Here is a 21,372-nt window from a genome sequence, read left to right as displayed (position 1 = left end):
AAGTGAATAACATTTTTTACTTTTTTTATTTGCCTTTGGTAGTACCCGCTGAGACATTGCAATGCTTTAGTGCTCCCCACATGGTCCGCCGCGTAGAAGATAGATTGAAAAGGGAGGTAGAATGTGTGGAAGAAGAAGGTGCTACTCTGAGGGTAGAAGGGCACAGGGTTTTGAGACTGAAGCCTTTTCCAGACCGCTGGACTGAACTATGTGCAGCCTTCACAGGATCTGATCAACTAATGTTCTAGATTACATAATCAATAAGTATGGGGGTGTGACTCCAAACAATAAAGGGATTTTGAAACACAGATTAATTGTTAAGACATAGCGATACACCTGATTGTAATGGACAGTCGCGACTCACGAGGGTTAAAAGGGGCAGGCTGACGTGGGGCGGGGGGAATATTAAGAATATAAAAATAAAAATAGTTTAAAAAATTGTACCGTGCCACTCCTCCTTCCCCCCAGCAGGCACAGGCTCCCAGCCTGCCCTGTGGCTAATCCTAACTCTGCATGAGAGCAGAGTTAGGAGTGGCCGGAGCTCCCAGGCAGACTGGGAGCTTGTGCCTGCTCTCTCCAGCCCGCAACACAGTGCTGGGCTGGAGAGAGCACAGTGTGACGGCCAGCTAAACACACATGCGCATTGAGGGGAGTGCACAGTGCACTCCCCTTTATCCCCATAATCCCCAAAGGCCCTACCCCTTTAATCAATATTATGGGGCAGATTTACGAGAAAGTGATGCATCAGTCCCAATGCGCCACTTTTCTTGCGTGCCCCTTACCCCACCTAATGACACCATGGTTGCGCCGTATTTACATGGTAACGATCGTTACCACAATAGCGTCAACATTTTTGATGCTATTGTGGCGCTTTGCTGCACTACATTCAAAATGTTGACGCAAGTGCAACAAAGCACAGGGATGCCCACTGATTTCAATGGGTGTGTCTGAGTAGGCGCTAAAATAATGGAAAAAATGGCACAGTGAAATGTAAATTTCACTGCGGCCTTTTCTTGGGCCTCCCTGCATGAGAACGTCCCCCCTTGCATACATTATGCCTGGCGCAGACGTAATGTGGTGCAAGGGGTTACAAACTGGCATGGGGAAAAGGCCACCCTAGCGCTGCCTTAGCATCAAAAGAATGATGCTTAGGTGGAGCTAAGGCATGGCTAATATGCCACAAGGCAGCTGTGGCCCATCCTTTGGGGCAACTCCCCCCTCAACTTTTGTCCTCCTCAAGAAGAATATTTGTCAGGCTGAGCAAAGGTCACTATTCATTTCCAGGTCAGGCAGCCAGTAGCTAGATGTGCACTATTTGCGCAGGCACCTATCCGCCTGAGCTGAACTTTTCTGGGCTGAAGAAGTCACACCTCTGTCAGCGTTAACCTCTTCAGCCTAGCAAAGGTGCCTCGAGGCCCTCCCCCTCATGATGACGGGGATTGCTTCGGACCTAGGTGCTTCAGTTTTAAGCTCTGAAGTACCCAAGGTGGATTCTCAATCAGTGACACCTCGTCACAGAGTGGGGTGGGGTCAGCAGTCTCACTGACCTTATCCCACTATGTGACGAGTTGGGAATGCTGCCTTCCCTCATTGGCTGACCTTAGATTAGCCAGTGAGAAAAGGCATCAGTCCCAACCCTCCTGGAACCTCTGAGGCAGAGATGAAGGTAAGTGTGTGTGTGTGTTTTAAGAAAATGAATGTTTGGTGCATGTGTGCATGTTTGAATATTGACAATGAGTGTTGTGAATGGATGTGTGTGTGTGTGTGCGTGTGTGTGAATGAATGAGTGTGCATGTGTGCCTGTGTTTCCTGCCCGCCCCAAACCCTCTTAAAATTACCGCCCACCGTTGGCTCAAGGGGCTTGTAAATCTGACCCTAAGTATCCACACAAAACAAGAAGAGTTATTGATAGTAGGAACAGTATCTATATTTAGGATTCAGGAGACTTGGTGGTGTCTGCTCCTCTGATACTCTGCATGACAGGAGGTTGCAATGGGGACAATAACATTTAGAATTCCATAAAAAAAGCTTTTCAACACTCATTTCAGCCCCTTTTCACTTGAAATGCTAGCAGCAGTGGCTCATGAGCTATCCCACCTTCAACTCTTGAAGTCACTTCTGAGGACGACAAATATGATTACAATGGCCCTGCTACAGTTATTGATAAGGAGTATCTGAAATGCGATTCCCTAATTGGAGACACAATTTTCGGAAATCGCTAAAAATTGCATGAAAGGCTATTTTGCAGGCACAAACGGTGAAATTTTGCAAATAACACCATTTGTTAATGCAAAATAGTTTGATACATCTGGCCCATAGTTTGGAAACCTTTTCGGCCATGCATGTTTACATAAATGTTTGGCAGATTTCCTGAAATTTTGTGATATTTCATAAAATTGTACATTTTACTGAAAATTTCAAAAATTTGCAGAAATGAGTGCCTGTGATTTCACACACCACCACTGAAACCGTACTGCTTCTTATCAATAAAGATCATCTTGGAAATGTGCTAGTGCTTTGTGACACCCTCCCAGTGGCCTCCTCAACTCCCCGCCTTCACAGCTTACGCAGGGTGATGCTGACGCACTATTATTATGTTCAGTCTGCAGCTCTGCAAAAGAATGGTCTGCAAAAAACGTAAAAAGGGGAATTCATAACGGATGTGAAGCCAGTGACAGCAAAAGAGGCCCGAAACGTGAGATAAATAAAGTGTGTGCAGGGACATAGGTACAATTGGTGCAGCAGGTGCATTGCCACCGGTGCCACGAGGCCTGAGGGGCCCACTGAGCCCTGTTTAGCGCTGTATTTTATAATTCAAATAACAGTCGGGGGACACTTTCTTCCTTGAACTAGGACCCACAACACACTGGCTACTGAGAGTGAGAGAGAAGGTTGGAAGGAAGAGTGAAATGAAGAACATATGAAAAGAAGAAATAAACTGTGACAAGAAGGAAGGGCAAAAAGTGTGAAAAGATGGATGCAAGGGTGAAAGGACTGTTTGATGAAAAGTGAAACAACACTGTATGGGTGGGTGAAAGAAAGAATGGCTGCAATGATGAACGGCTAGATTAATGTGTAGAAGGATTGATGAAACTTTGGATAAATGAGTAATTAATTAAAAGAGAGTGAAATGATGTATGGATGAAGAAGAAGGGATGTATGAATGGGACTAGGATGGATAAATGGCTGGAACTGTGAGCAGAAGGATAGAAGGACGGACAAAAGAGTAATGATGAAAAAGTTGATAGAATGGTAAAAGAAGGATGGATGAAAACGTGAAGTGATGGATAGATGAAGAGATGCAAGAAAGGCTGAAAAGAATGGAGAGATAGATGGATAGAAAGTGGGATGAAGGGAACTCTGTTAGTGTGGGTAGGCTTACCTCAGTTTGCTCACCCGATGGTATTCGAGGTATGGATCAAAGTGGGGGTATTTTCATTTTCTGGCTACTCCCTTGCACCCTTCATCTCAGGGAATAGTTAGATTTTTCTGTACATCAAACCTTCTTTGGAGCAGTGACAAACTGTTTGTGCAATCCAAGTTCATACTTTTTTTGTGGTTTTATAATGAAATTGTTCAAAGATACTAAATTTACACACTAGAAACTTATCTTACATAGCACTTCATATTTATTTATTTATTTATTTTGAGTTTTCTATAGCGCTAGCAAGACCGAGAGGGTAACAGAGCGCTTTACAACAGAATAGAAAATAAACATAAGAAACACACATCACTCAAGAGTCACATTGTAGAATGAGGATACATAAGGGTTCTCATGAATAGAAGGGTGGCGATTCGAGGAAGGAAGGGTGGTGAGTGAGATACCCTTATTGGTGTGAGGGTTGATTTAGGAGGAATTCTTTCAGTAGCTTCTTGAAGGTCATATGGGAAGGGTTAGATCTGATGTGAATGGGTAAGGAGTTCCATATTCTCGGAGCGTTGTTTGAGAAGGAGCATGACCAAGTTTTTTGCTTGTTAGGTTTCGGTAGGAGGAGGAGGACAGAGTTTGTACTTCTCAGAGATTTGGTTTGACCAGCTTTCACTAGCTTGTTAGCGAGGTATTCCGGTTTCCCAGTGTGAAGGGCTTTGTGTGTTAGGCAGGGAGTGCGGAACAGGCAACGGGCCTCAATCGAGAGCCATTTCAGACTACTCAAGGCTGGGGAGATGTGGTCAAATTTTTTAATTCCCGTCACTAGTCTAGCAGCTGCATGAAGAGTGGACCTCATAGGGGCGAGTCGGGATTTGGCCGTGTCAGTGAGGATGGAGATCCCATAGTCTAGTCTTGAGAGTGCCAGTGCTTGAGTGGCCTGTTTATGGTCATCCTGAGGAATGAAGAATTTGATTTTGTGAAGAAGTTTAAGGCTGAGGAAGGCATTATTAGCATTTGACTTGATGTGGTCCTGCATGGTCAGGTTGGAGTCCAGAGAGATTCCCAGGGATTTCACCGAGGTAGACGGGGAGAGAGTGCATTTGAGGGCGTCAATAGATTTTAGCCATTCTTGCAGTTGAGGAAGCTGGTTAGATTTCGAGAGGAGGAGTTTTTCCATCTTGTTGTGATTGAGTTTGAGATGGTTATGTGAGAGCCAACATAGGGCTTCTTTAAGGGTATTGTTCAGACAGTGGATGTCGTCTAAGGTGGATAGTTCAATATAGAGTTGCGTGTCATCAGCATAGAGGTGGAAGGGGATATTGGCTTGAGTGAGGATAGTGGTAAGAGCATCCATGTAGATGTTGAAGAGAGTTGGAGAGGGGACAGAACCCTGGGGGACCCCTCTGGTGATAAGGGAGATGGGTGAGGTCGAGTTGAGAAGTTTTACTTGTTGCATTCGGTTTTGTAAGAAGGAGGAAAACCAGCGGAGGACAGTACCTTCAATGCCTACTCTCTTTTGGAAGGAGTCGAGAAGGAGTTTGTGGTCGACAGTGTCAAAGGCTGCTGTGAGATCAAGGAGAATGAGTAGGCAGGGTCTGTCAGAGTCAAGAGAGATGAGGAGATCATCCACGATGTTAAGGATGGCTGACTCAGTGCTGCAGCCTTTCCGGAAGCCAGATTGAAGAGGGTTTAGGAGGCTGTTGGAATCGATATGTTGGGTTAATTGTTGGAGAGCATATTTTTCAAGAACTTTGGCCAGGAAGGGAAGGTTGGAGACAGGTCTGTAGTTGTGGAGGTTGTTCGGTCTGCTCCTGGTTTCTTTAGAATTGGCGTGATTTGGCCTAGTTTTAGGCAGTCTGGGAATACGCTCGTCTGGAGGGAGCAATTGATGATCATTGTCCATGTAGGGGAGAGGGACTGGTGGAGTTTTTTTGCCAAGGAGGAAGGGAGGGGGTCGGCTAGGTGGGAGGAGGTTTTGGAGGAGGACATGAGTTTGGAGATGTCCGATGCCAGGAGGGGTTGGAAAGAACTCCAGCTAGCGGGGGCCGGCAGCTGCGTCCGGATGGGGAGAGTGATTTCAGTTAAGGGGGACGGGTTGTCGGAGAGGTATAGAGCAGGGATAAAATTGATAGTGGAAGGGAGGCGGGCACAATGTTGGGGGGGGGGGTGGGAAGTCCCGTGCTAAGGAAAGTTCAATCTCAGTGATTTTATCGTTGAAGAAATTGGCAAAGTTAACGCAGGTGACTGTGGTAGAGGGTAAGGGGTTGGGAGCAGGTTTGGTCGTTTGTTGTTTAATGATGTTAAAGAGCTCTTTCGGGCGGTTTATGGCTCTGTCAAGGGTATTCTGGAAGAAGGATCTTTTTTCATTATATATGTGTTTTTTGTAACTTCTCCGTGCACTTCTGAGCTGATCCAAGTGGGAAGAGGTGGGGTCGGATCTCCAAAGTCTTTCAGTGGCTCTGAGTTGTCTTCTTTCTGAATTGAGGTCATTGTTGAACCAAGCTCTAGATGGGATGTTTCGCAGTCTTTTTAGTTTTATAGGGGCAAGCTGATCAAGTATGGTAGTTATAGTCGAGTTGTAGTGGGTGGTTAAATCCGTCGTGGAGAGGATGGTCGAAGTGGGGGGGGAGAAGAGAGGTGATTTTTTTTCTTCCAGGGTAGATAGGGGGATTTGGCTGACATTTCTTTTCCAACTAAAGGATTTTTGGGGATGAGCAGTGAGTTGGGGGATATAGTTGAGATGGAAAAGGATGATGTGATGATCTGACCAGTCGACAGGAAGGATATCGTTGACCTTGAGGGAATCTTTATGCGCTATAATCGCTTCTAGTGTAGCGACTTTTTTTTTTTTGTTTAACAAAGACCAAATGTACCTGAAAATAATATGTTATTTTTACATTCTGGTTATCATCATCTGTGCCAAATATGTATAGCACTTGATTATGGCTCTAGTCACCAGTGGTATCTAAACCATTAACAATCACTCAATCAATCAATCAATAATTGTAGAGCGCAGCACTGTCACCCCACGGGTGTATTTGGGTGCTGGGGTGCAAGGTCTCTGTTGAAAAGCCAGGTCTTGAGTTTCATTTTGAAGTCTGCAAGGGTCGGTGCTGTTCAAAGATGGAAAGACAGGTCATTCCAGGTTTTGGTGGTGATGTAGGAGAAGGAACAGCCACTGATGTGGCTTTGATGGATGTGTGTGTGTGTAAGGACTAGGGAGTTGGAGAGAAGGTGTCTGGTGGGTTGATGAAAGTTCAGTCGGTGGTTGATATAAGCTGGTCCTTGGCCATGTAAAGCTTTGTAGGCGTGAATGAGGATCCTGACCTGCTATCTTTTCTGGATGGGGTGCCTGTGGAGTTTTCTGAGGTAGGGGTGATTTGGGTCCATTTGGGGAGGTCCAGGATGAGTCTGGCTGCATCATTCTGTCTGGTTTGAAGTCTTTTGAGGAGCTGGGTGAAGATGCCACAATAGAGTGCATTGCCGTAGTCGAGGTGACTGATGACGAGGGCGTGGGTGATGGTCTTTCTGGCGTTGACTGGGATCCATCTGAAGATTCTGCAGAGGATGCAGATGGTTGGATGCAGGAGGAGGAAACTCTGTTGATTTGTCACTTCATTAAATCTGCTGTTGATGATGATGCTGAGGTTGCCTTTGTGGTCTGTTAGAGCAGGTGTGGGCTTGAGTTTGAATGGCCACCAGCTGTTGTCCCATATGGATGTGTTTTTCCCAAAGATCAGTACTTGTGTCTTGTCAGGGTTGAGTTTGAGGAAATCAGCTCTCATCCAGATGGCAACACTGGTCATGGCAACATGGAAGTTTGTCCTGGTGGTGTGAGGGTCTTCATTGAAGGAGAGGGTGAGTTGTGTGGCATCCGGTTAACATATGATGCCAAAACTCTGGGATCTGACTATGTCTGCAAGGGAGGTCATGTAAGTTTTGAACAAGGTGGGGCTGAGGGATGATCCTTGAGGTACACCGCAGATGAGGTTCTTGTGTTTGGAGGTAAAGGGAGGAATCCAGACACATCAGTGTACGTCCTTTAAGGAAGGATGACATCCACTTGTAGAGTTTGTTGATGAGTTTGTTGTGGCATAAAGTGTGAAATGCCGCTGAGAGGTCAAAGAGGATCAGGGCTTCCATCTCCCCAGTCGAGAAGGGTTCTGATGTTGTCTGTGGCTGCGATCAGTATGGTCTCCAAACTGTGGTTGGTGCAGAATCCTGATTGGAAGATATCAAGCAAGTTTTATTTTTCCAGGTATTTCGTGAGCTGTTGGTTCATGGCCTTCTTAAGTACTTTGGCAGAACAAGGGAGCAGAGAGATTGGACGATAATTTTTGAGTGCACTGGGATCGAAGGTGGGTTTCTTTATGATGGACCTGATCTCTGCATGGTTCCATCTGTTGGGAAGGCTACTGTGGTGATGGAGGTGTTGGAAGATGCTGGTGAGTTCCGTGCTGATTTGATTGGTTCCGAGCTTGAAAAAATGGTGGGGTCATGGGTTGGTGGGTGCTCCAGAGTGAACGAATGACATGATGGCCATGGTGGTCTGTGTGGTGGGTATAGTTACTGCAGTGATCGGTTGACTGGTGTGCATTGGTTGGCCAAGGCTGTTGAGGTTGAAACCTGTGTGTTAGGGGTCGAAGTTATTGTAGATGGTTGCAAACTTGCTGTGGCTATAGTCAGAGAGGGTGTCACACAGTTCTTGGTAAGTGTGGATTTTGTTCTCTGTGGCTGCCGGGTTGGAGTATTCCTTGACTATTTTGATTGGTTATTTCATGTGGTTGGATGCTGTCTCAATGCGGGCTGTGAAGGCAGCTCTCTTGGCTTCCTTGATGATTAGGTGGTAGTAGCTGAGGGCTTCTTTGGGGGTGGCTCTGTTGGAAGTGTTCCAGGTAGAGCACCATTGTTTCTCTAGTCGGTAGCAGTTGTGCTTTATGGTTCTGAGCTCTAGGGTGTACCAGCTGGCTCGACTTGAGGTTTTGTTGGATCTTTCTGGCTTCATCGAAGCGACTCTGTGGGAGCATTCAGTGATCCACGTGGCAAGTTCTGGATGGTCTGTTCTAGGCTTCAGGTTGGATGGTGCTGAGAGCCTAAGTACATTGTGTCTCTATTATCTTGCCCCAGCTGTGGTGGGTGGAGCTGTGGTACTTGGTGATGGTATGCTGTGCTTCAGAGATGGTGAAGTGAATGATGATGTGGCCAGACCAAGTGAATTCTGTGATGTAGCAGCATTTGACTCTGTTGCTGGAGGTGAAGGTGGGGTCAAGTGTGTGTTCTGCTTTGTGTGTGGGGTCGGTTACCAGTTGGGTGAGGCCAATGATGTTCATGTTCTCCAGGAGAGTGGTGGAATTGGTGTTGTTGGGGTGGTTGATGTGGAAATTGACGTCACCAAGTAGGATTAATGATTGGAGTCAATAGCTAGAGGGGCGATAAGATTGACAATGGTGTTGCAGAGGCAGTAAAGGTCCCGGGGATTTGTATACGAGGGTGCCTCTTACTGTTGTCTTGGCGTGGGTTTGTAATTGGAAGTTAAGGTTTTCCATGAGTGGTGTGGGGTGGTTTCCTTGAAGATGATGGCGATGCCTCCGCTGTGTTTGTTGGTGTGGTCTCGTTGTATTATCAAAGGTGTCTGAACGCTCTCATAAAACACTCAGAGTGGCACACTCGTCACCTAGTAAAGGAAGAGAACCAGAGGAATGAAAGCAAAATCAGCAAACGTATGACCTGATATACACACCCCTTTTGAACACTTAAGTATAATTCCCATTTCAAAAAGTGAAATCTCTCCAATTACAGATCCTGATTCACAAAATAAGGCTCAAAGTTACGTTACGTTACGTTATTGCTTATGTATCGCTTAAACTGCCCGGGGCCTCATAGCGCTTATACTGCAACGCAGAATCGCCATTGTCCATAACCGCATAAGAAATCACACTTTAAATAACCAGGTTTTTAGGGCCTTCCTGAAGGAAATCTCTTGAGAACTTAATCTAATATTATGAGGAAGACTATTTCACAGTATGGTAACCTTGATATGACAGCAACCTTCCTCCCCATCTTGCTCTTTTCACTGTTGGAACTGTGACTAGCATGGCTGAGGAGGATCTAAGAAGTCTGCCTGGTGCATAGAAAGAGGCCAATGTTCTGAGCATTTCAGGACCTTGATTGTATAAAGCTCTATGAATATGGCATAATGCCTTGAATTGAATCCTCTTGGCTCCTGGGAGCCAATGTAGAGAGGAAATTCCCGTCCGTATGGATTGTTGCTTGGGTATTTTTAAAAGCACTTGTACAGCTGCATTTTGTACCCTCTGTTGTCTTTGTATTACGTATCTCGGTGAGCCAATAAATAGAGCATTACCATAATCAAGGCGAGATCCTATCAAGGCCTGAACAACCAGTCTTCTGGTGAGAAAAGGCAAAATTGCCAGAACCTTCCTCAGAGTCCTGAGCAAGACAAAAGAAGTTCCAGCTACTCTGTTGGCATGTTGCGACATTGAGAGTTGGGGGTCCAACCATACTCCAGGACTTTTAAAAAGGTCTTTAGGGGGCGGGAGAGTGGCCACTCCTGTTGTTATAGTTGAACTTGCCAGGGAGTTTCTTGGTTGCCCAAAAGACATGACCTCAGTTTTTCCATCATTGAACTTCAATTTACTTTCCGCCATCCAGGCAACAACTGCTTGTAAGCAGGGTCCTAGTGCTGTCCCAAGATCCGGTTGTGTGTTGGAGAAGGAGACAATAATTTGAGTATCATCTGCATATGATACTAAATTCAGGCCAAATGACTGAACAATCTCCGCTAATGACAGCATATAGATATTAAAAAGCAGAGGGCTCAGGGCAGAGCCCTGTGGAACTCCACAACTGCCCATGATACATTTAGATGTACGTGATCTGTCTAACACCTGGAAGGATCTTCCATAAATAAATGAGAAGATCCAATCTAAGGCTACTCCAGAGATTCCAATCCCCTGCATTCTATTTTTTAGAATGTTTAGGTCTACCATGTCGAATGCCGCACTCAGATCTAGGAGGATAATGGCTGTTTCAATCCCTTTATCCATCCTTTTTTTTTGCTTCCTCTGTAATAGCGATCAGTGCAGTCTCTGTCCCATGCAATGGCCTAATACCCATCGGTGTGGGGTATAAGATCTTTCTTTCTTCCAAAAGAACAGAGAGCTGAGCCTGTACATGCTTTTCTGCTAATTTAGCCATTATCAGTAGCAGGGAAATCGGTCGGTAATTGTTCAACAACTTTGGATCCAGGTTAGGTTTTTTTAAAAGAGGCTTAACAATGGCCTGCTTCCATAGGTCTGGCACTACTCCAGAGGATAGTGGAACATTGATAAGGTTAACGATTACCGAACCTAACACTGGCACTCCCATGAGGGGAATCTGAGGTGTTGCAGGGTCCAAAGGAGAACCTGATTTAATGGATCCCAGTAATTTAGTTACACTGTCCATGCTAATAGGAGTGAAGTTCGCTAGAATTATCTCTTCCCTTACCTCCTGATCCCTAACTGAGTAGTCTACTCTTGGAGTATCAGAAAAGGATACATAAATATCCTGAATCTTTTCATGAAAAAAAATTGCAAGATTCTCAACATGCTGCTGCGGGGAGTCCATAAATTCAGACTCCTCAGAAGGGCGAAAAAGATCTTTAATACGTCTGTGCAAAATTGGCATTACAACTGAAAAAAAAACCTTTAAATGATTCAGTGGGTTAGATACTCATTGCTGACGTGCTGCAGTTTCCTGATCTTGATTTTGAATCCACGTATCTATCCTTCCAATTTTGGTCAATCGAGTACCATTGACTGAGGAAGAATAACATCCATTATTTACAGCGGTTAGAGTTGTAAAAGTGTGTTATAGAGTGCTTTATTTAAAAAAAGTTTTTTGCCTGAATTTTAAAGTGCATTTAATAGGAGGAAAGCATATTTTCCTTTGGGAGGGGGAAATGCAAATACGTTTAATTGTATGCAGCTCCCATGAGGAGATTACACTTTTAGTTCCATAAAATAAATACATTCCAAAGTGCAATGAGCACTTCTATATGGTTTTATATGGTTCAGACAAAATTGTACCAAATGTTACCATAGGCCTAACCACTCTTATATATTTGTTTTCTCTTTTTTGTGAAACTTGTGATTTGGCAATGCATTCTCTTCTTGATGCATACACTAGGCTTCATTCCCATCAATTATTGTGATGTCACGAGGCGCTAGATCTTACGCATTCTCCCTGGGATTCAGGGTCACAAGTTATCTAGTGTCAGTTCATGCTGTGTCATAGAGGTCAGCTAATGTGTTATGTTTCTTCTGTTACACCTGATATTTTGGTGAATCTGAGTCCATGGATACCCTTGGTGACACCTTTTTTTTAGGTTTGTGGGAAAGTCATAAGCATTGCTTAATTTGTAAATAAAAACGTGCCGGTGCCCTCCTCTTAAACACGCGGCTGCTGCAATTAAATGTGTGAACACAGAATATTGAGGCAGGGTAATCCTGAAGCCATCTCGGGCTCCTCAATCCATATAAAGCCTCTCCCTGCCCCTTCACCTCACTCTTGCAGCTTTCTACTTTCTCCCTTTGTGAGGCTTTTTCGTTGTTCCCTTCCTCCGTCTTTCCCGTATGTCTTTTTTACTCTCAACAAATGCTTGAGGCAGAACAATAAAGCCCGGCTCTTAAAAATAAGTGCCGGTGCTCAGCACCGGAAACAACAAACACAAATAAAGCACTGGTCATAAATGTGCACAAGACCGAGGCACAAGTCCACACACTGTAATCTACGATTTATTATGGGAGTCAGGCCCCACGCCTTATGTTCTGTGCTCAGTGGGGCTCTCTCGTCTTTTTTTACCTCCATCGCAGATAAACAATCCTATTGGACAGTGATGCGTTTCCCACATACACGGGTGAATTAGAAACAGGTCTCAGTTACAGATTAGACACCTGTCACCACGGATTGGCACTTTTCTATTTTTGATAAATGCTGTTTTAAGTCTCAGGTTAAATCCCCGGGATCATTTGAAAATATTTATGCGCTGAAAAAGACTTTTCCGGTGGAATCTGGAAATATACCACAGGTAGGCAGATACAGACATACCTCAAATAGGCAGAGGTCCCAACCAGCCACTCTTTGGTTCCATATCTCACTCAGAGGTAGGAAGTCACCAAGATGAGTTACAGATACTTCGCCGCGAGATAAACAAGTCCAATGATCTTAAGTGAAAATCGGTGGCGTTTAGCGCGTCCGTGCACTGGTGTGCACCGACACACAGGAGGACGCGGGGTTAAATGACGAACAAATCAACAAAGACCAACTGGTGTGAGTGGAAGCGGGAGAGGTTTTGGTCTCGGTTCCCCTTTCGATCATGTCACTGTGCAGACTCCACTGCTATCATACAGAGCGCAGTGATACACCGCGTCATCCCCGGCTTCTGATCCAGTTATAGTTAAATAGGCAGAGCTCCCGGATATGGACCCAGAGAACCGGGCAGGGGTTCCAGAGGGCCTGGCACTGGTGTGGTAAATCATCAACACGGGGGCGTCACCCGGCCTCTGCTGGTACCAGGATGGGTAATTCCCACCAGCAGTCACCGACCCACCACTGCGGCTGCAGGAGAGCTTGGCTGTCCCTCCTGGGGACACATTCACCGAGGCCTCCTGAGTCACCACAAACTGGGAAAAAGAAGCTGGAAAAAAAATGAAAACAGGATCTCAGAGTAAAGAACCACCTATTCGGGGAAAACAATCATATTATAAGTCATCCATTTGATAAGCATGTTAGTACATATGATTTACTTTTGCAATAGATCAGCGTGAGGAGGAGCAGTGCCCAGGACATGATCTAAATCGTGACGCGCTCGGCAGAGGTCTAAATCCTGAAGAAAAAACTTTTTGGAATGGCCTCTCCCGAGCCTTACTTAAATAATTGATTTGTGCGGGGTCGTCCTAGATATGCAAATTTATCCGCCGCTTATTGGCTGCTGCAGCTTGAAGTTTTTCTCTCCCTGGTCTCAGGACCTCTTTCATTACACACACGCGCACCCAGGAACGCACGCGCGCGCACACCACACACACACACACGCACATTCATGGCTCACACAAAGGACGACCATGCATAATCCCTCTATGAAATTCACGAGTTTCAATAACTTAATGTTCAATACATGGACACCCATCATATATTTCTTTAAGATTCTTGTTAAATTGTGGATTTTTTTTCACATTCAAGGACCCAACGCTGATTTTACCCCACCCCCTCCCTAACCCCACCGATCCAGCCTCTTCCCGCAGAACTTTTTCTACTTCTCCCCACACTACTATTTGTCTAAATGCTGGAACCCAGGCGGTTCACTTATGTTCAGAAGTGTCTTCTCATTTCTCTTAGAGGTTTCAAAGAATAAGAAATGTTTTTAAATTATATTTTTTTTCAGTGTTATGGATTGCGCTCATATTTCACGCTGCTTTTGACCTAGGCCATAATGAGTTTGGGGTGGTCTTATGATCGCAGGGGCACTCGTATGCCAGGCACCGTGCATACTATGCCATTGTGTGTAGATGGCCTTTTATTGCACCGGCAGCGCGTCCATAGGGGGCTGAAACTTTCAATAGATCTCTGAGCAGTTTGGGGCCGTGTCTGGTCTGAAAGTGAATGGGACTAGATCCTGTGTCTTCCAGACCAGACCTGGCACAGATATACATACTACATCCTCTCCTGGCCCGTCCCTTCAGTGGTAGCAACATAGGTTCCAATATCTGTGAATCCAAATACACCACACCACCTCTTATATTATAGACAGAAACATTTTTAAAGTGCTCCCCTCTTGGAGGTGAAGAGAATAGCATTGGCAAAGATGGGGGAATTTCCACAACTGTTTTCAAACTTTGTCAAAAGTTTTCAAACTTTGTCAAAAGTTAAGTGCAGCTGACCAACAAAATATTCAAAGATCTGGATGCCATACTTCTCACCTTGACATGATGTTCTGTTACTCAGAGTGACCTTGAGAAACCAAATTATGAATAACATGTTGTTTCAGCTCATGTACATTGGGTAGCTCTGTGTTTTCATACCCTCCCTTCCTAGAACAGGGTTATATTACGTTGGATTCGCGGAGGGATGGGTTGATGGGCCTGTTTATTGATTCTAAGGACCCTAAACACAGTTCCTTAGGCTCAGGAGAACTGCTTGGTATTGTTGGAAGAGGTGCCTGAGGAGAATCTCCTTGGAGACAACATATGCTCTTGATATCCCTATTGTTAGGTACGTCTTCTATGCCTAATGCAACTGCCAAGGAAGAGTAAACGAAGCAACAATTGCTTGGCCAAGTCTTTAGTGTTCACTAACAGATGCATCGCAAAGGCATGGAAATCAAAGAGGCATGCGAGGTTCAATGATGCGAGAATGCTTTGTTAAACTGGTCGAGGCTTGAGCGGATGCTCCTTCACCCAGAAATGAAAGACTGGGAGGGATGAAAGGAGCCCACACTTGAGATGAGCTCTGGAAAGCATTTTCAGAAAAAAATAATAATGATAGACATTCTTGACCACCTGATGGTGTATTATTAAGTGACCCGGGGCACAACAGATGTGTGCACACACTTTTTCCACCCCTGGGATACTTTGATATTACAGAAGGGGCTGCAGATGCTTGTGCAGTACACATCCTGCCAGTGCATGTGAAGTACTAACGCAACCTCAAAGAGGCATTCTCGCATTTGCAGTGGGACATGGGACATAAATCAAGATAAATTAAAAGTAAAGTTATTAAAACGTAAAGCACTTAATACCAATTAATAATAGCAATTTTTAAAAAATGACGGACAGACAATATCTGAACTAAAAGATGCATATGTCAAAACATTGACTAAGTCCCAGTATCTTCTCCCAGTGATTCAACTACTGGAGTGTCATAACCCTTCTTTGCATTATAGTATAAAGCCTAAAATGTTGACTGCTGCATTGCTCTGTGCGACAGGAGAGATCAAAGTTAAAGGTCATCTCAAAGTTCTTCCCTCTGAGATGTTGCCTATGTCTTCTCCAGCGTTTGTCGTCAGTTGGAGTGTAGCATGTTCTTGAGTCTATCTTCCTTCTCAAGGATTTCTAAAGTTGGAACATTCAGGAAGAGGTGATGTTTCTTCTACAAGAGGAGAATGTGTTGCTCCCAGAAGAGAGTGATGAATCTGAAGATACAATGTTCAGGAATAGCCCAAAAGTGTTGAATGACATCAGATTTTCGAGATCCTCAAGCACCTTACTCTCTACATGAATATAAAGATTCACCTGATTTAAATCTATTTTTAAATATTTGTGTTTAAAACCAATGATGCATAGTTTGTTTTAAGTTTTACATGTCTACTCATTCTTTTTTCTATCTTATTATATTGCTTTTGATACATTTAAGTATTCTACTTGGATAAATCATCTACAAGCCTGTTATTTATGCCATTAGTGCTATGAATGTCAGTTCACCAAAATGCCAGTTAGCGAAAGTGACATCACACACCCTTTGACCTTCAGTTTTACTCACCCACACATGCTGTCACATACACACAAATGCACACTTATGCACACTCTCTCTTGTTCACGTAAACACACACTCACTGCAAGCATGCCCACAATGTGTATTTAAAAGCATTTATTGAAGTTACCTTAGCTGTCAGTGAAGGTCATAACCCAGCTAATTGTACTCCATTTTTTATTATACTGATAGTGAATAATGAGATATTATTCACTTACACTGCAATAAAAAAATCGAGAGAAAACAAATAGAGTGGAGCCAAAGCCAACGTTCATAAAGACGAGCTGCCACTGTGTTCCTAGCACCAATTTTGCCACCTCTGAGGCCAGGGGTTACAGAGACATTGCCAGGAGTCTCAAGGGGTAAGCCAGGGGTCTCAGCTGCGAATCCTAGTTTCACATGTATTTGTTTAGCTGTTATTGCTACTACAGCTAAAACCAGTTGTGACTTTCAACTAGTATAACTTTAGCACACCCATTAGTAGAAGTAAGGTAACCCTTACTACAAGTAGGATGTCTGGGCCTGGTACCAGTATAACTAATGTAGTCAGCTGACTTCTTCTGCTGCTAACACTAGTTACACTGACTACAACCTCTAGCTTGTCACTCTTCTACTATTATGAAGAATAATACCACCAGTAAAACTATGTCCTCCTTGCACTGTGTGGTAATCCACATGTATACACATCAGTGGTTAATTTGTTAATAAAAACGTGCCAGTGCTCAAAACTCTCCTCTGAAACATGGAGCTGCTGCATTTAAATGTGCAAGCACAGAATACTGAGGTAGAGTAATTCTCAAGTCATCTCAGCCTTCTTTAACCTATTTACAGCCACTCCCTGCCGCTTCAGCTCACACTTGCAGCTTTCTGCTTTATCCCTTTCTGATGCAGCTGTGCTAACGAGTGACATGGTGCATTGCATTGTTAATACAGAGCTACCATGGTGTTGTTAGGGGGGGCTTAGGGTGGCACCAGCAAACTGGGGCATCGTGAGTGATGCTCCAGTTTGTAGTACATGAATCCCTCTCTATGCTGCATTGGTGTAGCACAAAATGATGGGACCCATCTGTGATATGTGATGAGGGGTCCCTCAGTCTCCTATATCTCATAAACATTCATTGGTCTTGGGCTGAATGGGGGGCCCTGGGATGGTTGGGGAGGCTGAAAAGTTGGGGTCCTTGCAGGAGCCTGGGTTACGTCCCTGATTTGCTGTGAAATGACTAATGGTTGCATACATGCCAATGGACCAATTCAGGGGGGAGATTCCCAATTTTTTAAAAGAAAAATATGTTGGTTTTGTTTTTCTCTCACCTGAAATGTTCTCTGCTTCAATAGAAGTCAGTGACGGAAATACATTATCCCGTTTTTTTTCTTTTAAATTTCCCACTTTTCTCTTATAAAGGGCCTGATTACAACTTTGGAGGAGGTGTTAATCCGTCCCAAATATGACGGATATACCACCAGCCGTATTACGAGTTCCATAGGAAATAATGGACTCCTAATACGGCTTGTGGTATATCTGCCACTTTTGGGACGGATTAACACCTTCCTCCAAAGTTGTAATCAGGCCCAAAGTGTTGGCATCTATGTGGTTGACAGGGTTCACCCACTCACTAGCCGGGAGCTGCTTTCTATATCTCCTTGTCTTTGTTCTAACCTACCAGAACCGATGAAAATGTCAGTGTCCAGCGCCATCTGCTGGACACTATTAAAAGCGCAGGGCAAATAAAGAACTTCACAGTTCTGTCCACGGTCTGAGTGAGGCTTTAGCGCAAATTAAAGAGAAATAACCACTGACTCAGCTGGGTTTGGTTCTTAAACAGCTCTTCCTGATGCCCCTTCAATCTCAGCCTAAGTTTCCTCAGAGATACTCGCCGACTCCTGACTCGTCTGGGTTTTCTACATCCCCTTAGAGGTGCAGCATAGCCCACACAAAGCAGAAATCCTGGAAAGACCAGCAGATCGCTCACTAGCAGTGGGATCTGCCTCCGCCCCAAATCAGTACAGGACCGCTTTCTTTTCCTCCCTCTCCAGAGTATTGCCAGAGTTTGACGCTCTCAAGTCTATCATAGATTTGGACTGAAACTTAACACTTGATCCATATTTAGATGGGGAGGGAGCCCTAGACAAGGCCAGTCCCGGAACTGGGTGCTCCTGTCATGGGCCTTGACCTGCAGGACCCCGGGCGCCTAGCTCACCCATGTGACAGGGAATACGCGCTCATATCCTGCATACATGGGACTTGCTCAAGAATAGACCATTTCTTGTGAACTACTCCTTGCTAATCCTACCAAGGGACTGTAGGGGGAGGGTGAAATAGCTGACCATGGTCCAGTGCTGTCGGAGTCGGACCTGGGGCGTGTTGCACCCGCTGCCAAACAGATACTAACACATCACTGCCAGTGCTCAGAGGGCAATGAACCTACCTCCCCCTCGTTCCAAGATCCTTGTTCTGTGGGGAAAGCCACACTTTGGCGAAACCTTATGAGTAGGGCTCCCTGTTTTGTGGTATTCATATTTCTAACATTTCCATCTGAATTGATCCATATTATTTTTTGTATTTTGACAATAAGTGGGACGTAAACTGGTATATTTCGACATTTACTTAACTGATAAGCATGCACTCATACTTTTCTGCCTGTTGTATTTTGACAAATTAAGCAGCCAAATATAGCAAAATACTACATCCACAGGCAGTGCTTGAAATAGAAAAATTAAAGCGCAGGTACTCTGTGCCAGGGTGCCTGCTTGTTTCTGAGAAGTGCCGGTACTGTCCAATTAAAAGTATTACAGTTTTATTGAGACGTTCTGGTACTCCCCCTCTCAAAATAAAAAAGTGCCGGTACTCAGTACCGGACAGTACCGGCCCTTTTAAAGCACTGCCCACAGGTAAAATCAGCATTATATTACAAGCATATGTTAACATATGCCTAGATCTAGGGAAATCTCAAATTGTTTTTTAAATTCCCATTCTATCTGCTGTTGTTGTGGAAATCACGAAAGACAACATAGAAAGTCACCCACAAGAAGCACAATTTTCTTTGTATTTCCATATTTAAAAATAAATAAAAAATAAATACTGACAAGAAACACATTGCAACATTTTTACAAGCCCTAGTGCCACCTTGTGCCACACTAGCATCATTTTTTAATGCTAAGGCAGCATTAAGGAGTGCTTTCTCCCATGCCATATTTACAAAGTGATGCAATGCTTGAATTGCATCATTTTGTAAAACCTTGCCTCCCATTATGTCAGCGCCAGGCATAATGTATGCAACGGGGGTTGTTCTGATGCGGGGAGCCCAGAAAAAAAGGTGAAGTGAAATTTGCAGCATTTCACTGCTCCATTTTTCCATCATCATTAACACCTGCTCAGAGCAGGCATTAAAATGACACAGCCACTTTAATCAGTGGGCCTCCCTGTGCTTTGCTGCACTAGATTCAAAATTTGTGACGCTAGTGCAGCAAAACGCCACAACAGCATATAAAATATTGATGCTATTGTCCTAACAACCGCTGTGGTGCACCGTTTTGCAAATACAGCACACCCATGGTGTCGTTAGGTGGGGCAGGCACGACACAAGAAAAGTGGTGCATGAGAAAAAATGCACCACTTTCTTGTAAACATGCCTCATTGCTTTCAGTCTGTATTTATCTGTAAAAATAATAATAATTGAAAACTGGGAGTCCTAATTATAAGGGACTCAGCAGTTAAAAAATGAGATGCCTAGGAAAAACTGGTAATCCTGGAAGAGGAGGTGTGATACCTCACGAGGAGCTATACAGCTCACCTTATGCTGCACCTCTCACACCAGTTGGAAGCCACTAAATGTGATCTTAACTCCTACTTCGTGATGCAGGCTGACTATGTCCTGCTGAACCTCAAGTGGCACTATTATGAGCAAGAGGAAAAAGCACGCTCACTGTCAGCAACCCACTTGTGACAATAGGAGGCTAGGCAAGCCATATCAGTGATTAAGGATGAAACTGGAAGGCTCCAGACCCATGCAGTTGAGATAGCAAAAACAGTTTCTCATTTCATAGGCAGCCCCTATTGTTCTGAAGTGGCAGATGATCTTCATTGTGAGCAGGAATTTTTGGACTGTATTCTACTACCAACCATATAAGAGATGATCAGGCAACTTCTAGGAGGGGAGATAACAGAAACCTTGGAAGTAATCATTGACTTGTGTAATATGAAAAAGCCGGAGACAATGGCTTCTCTTTTGAATTTTATAAACTCAACAAACACCTGCTGATGTCCCTCTTCTACAAAGTCTTCAAATAACTGGAAGACAGGGTTATGTTGTGTCCAGAGTACAACAAAGCCCATATTAGTCCCATATTGAAACCCAGCAAAGATCCTGCTCACTGTGTGAGCTGTTGCCTGATATTACAAATAAATATGGACATAAAAGGACCTGCGAACGCACTGTTGACGTCTCAAAAAGGTAATTCCAAGCTTTAAACACATCTCGCAAGTGGGTTTTGTGGCTGTTTGGTTGTCGAGGAAGTACATGCATTTCCTAATAAATGTCCTGTGGTAAGTGTGCAAGGAAGCAGATGAACATTTTTACTATTGTTGGACTCAGAGAAGGCCTTTACCTGGTTGAATGTGGGTACCTTTTATGCACGATGGGCATTGTTGGGATTGAGCCTAAATTTCAGAGATGAAATTTAATCTCTGCAGCTCTTCCTCTTGATCCGGTGGTCTCGACGGACAACCCGGCTGAGCAGATTCAATATCGCACCCCAGCTTCCAGGAGGGTGTTGATTTTTATTGGACCCCGCCAGGGCCTTCTCCGCAGGCTTTCCTTCGCCGGTCTCGGCAGCCGGGTCGTCACTCCCCCGGGAGCAACCAGGGGAGTTCCACGTCTCAGCCACAGCAAGCAGCACGTAGCCTCAGCCTCACCCGGAGTCACTCCCTGGCGTCCGGCTCTCCTTACCTCTGCCCAGTGCTGCTCGCGCTTCGTAACTCCGGTCCGGCCTAGCCCGGGCCCTCACACACGCCGGGTCTCGGTCGCCTTTTGGGATTATGGGGATAATTGGACATACGTGTTTAGCTGGCAGTCACACTGTGCTCTCTCCAGCCCAGCACTGTGTCTGCCTGGGAACTCCGGCCAATCCTAACTCTGCTCTCATGCAGCTTTAGGATTGGCCAAAGGGCAGGCTGGGAGCCTGTGCCTTCTGGGGGGATGGAGGAGTGGCACGGTACAATTTTTAAAACTATTTTTATTTTTATATTCTCAATATTCCTCCCCGCCCCGCGCCAGCCTGCCCCTTTTAGCCCTTGTGAGTCGCGACTGTCCATTACAATCAGGTGTATCGCTATGTCTTAACAATGAATCTGTGTTTCAAAATCCCTTTATTGTTTGGAGTCACACCCCCATACTTATTGATTATGTAATCTAGAACATTAGTTGATCAGATCCTGTGAAGGCTGCACATATTTTAGTCCAGGGTTCTGGAAAAGG

Source organism: Pleurodeles waltl, chromosome 11, assembly GCF_031143425.1.
Source record: "Pleurodeles waltl isolate 20211129_DDA chromosome 11, aPleWal1.hap1.20221129, whole genome shotgun sequence".
Taxonomy (NCBI): domain Eukaryota; kingdom Metazoa; phylum Chordata; class Amphibia; order Caudata; family Salamandridae; genus Pleurodeles; species Pleurodeles waltl.
The sequence above is the reverse complement of the archived record's forward strand: the minus strand, read 5'-3'. Positions refer to the sequence as shown.